This window comes from Carlito syrichta, unplaced genomic scaffold (genome assembly GCF_000164805.1).
Source record: "Carlito syrichta isolate Samal-C Ts95f unplaced genomic scaffold, Tarsius_syrichta-2.0.1 Scaffold153563, whole genome shotgun sequence".
Lineage (NCBI taxonomy): Eukaryota > Metazoa > Chordata > Mammalia > Primates > Tarsiidae > Carlito > Carlito syrichta.
Window position 1 is genome coordinate 143,753 of NW_007097659.1, and position 397 is coordinate 144,149.

Below are 397 nucleotides of genomic sequence, written 5' to 3' on the forward strand. Positions count from 1 at the left end.
TTGTAGAGATGAGGTCTCGCCAAGTTGCCCAGGCGGGTCTCGAGCCCGCGGGCTCAGGCAGTTCACTCACTTCAGTCTCCCAAAGCGCAGGATTACAGGCTGAGCCACCGAGCCCGGCCTATTTTTTAAATTTATTGTAGCGATGAGGTCTTACCAAGTTGCCCAGGCTAGTCTCCAACCCGTGGGCTCAGGCAATCCTCTCACCTCAGCCTCCCAAAGTGCTGGGATTATAGGCGTGAGCCACTGTGCTTGGCTTCCCATTTAATTCTTGGGACCCTGTCATGTAGCAATTGACCATAAATGTGAGTTTATTTAGCCAGTCAATTTTATTGTATTTATTGATACAACTATCTTTTTTTTTTTTTTGAGTTGGAGTCTCACTCGGTCGCCCAGACTG

General features: G+C 48.6%; 1 protein-coding gene across 1 annotated transcript in view; it reads right to left on the minus strand.

Annotated features, from left to right (window-relative positions):
- KYAT1 (kynurenine aminotransferase 1) overlaps positions 1-397 on the minus strand; it is a 43,272-nt gene that overhangs the window by 12,651 nt on the left and 30,224 nt on the right. The gene's annotated exons all lie outside the window — the stretch shown is intronic.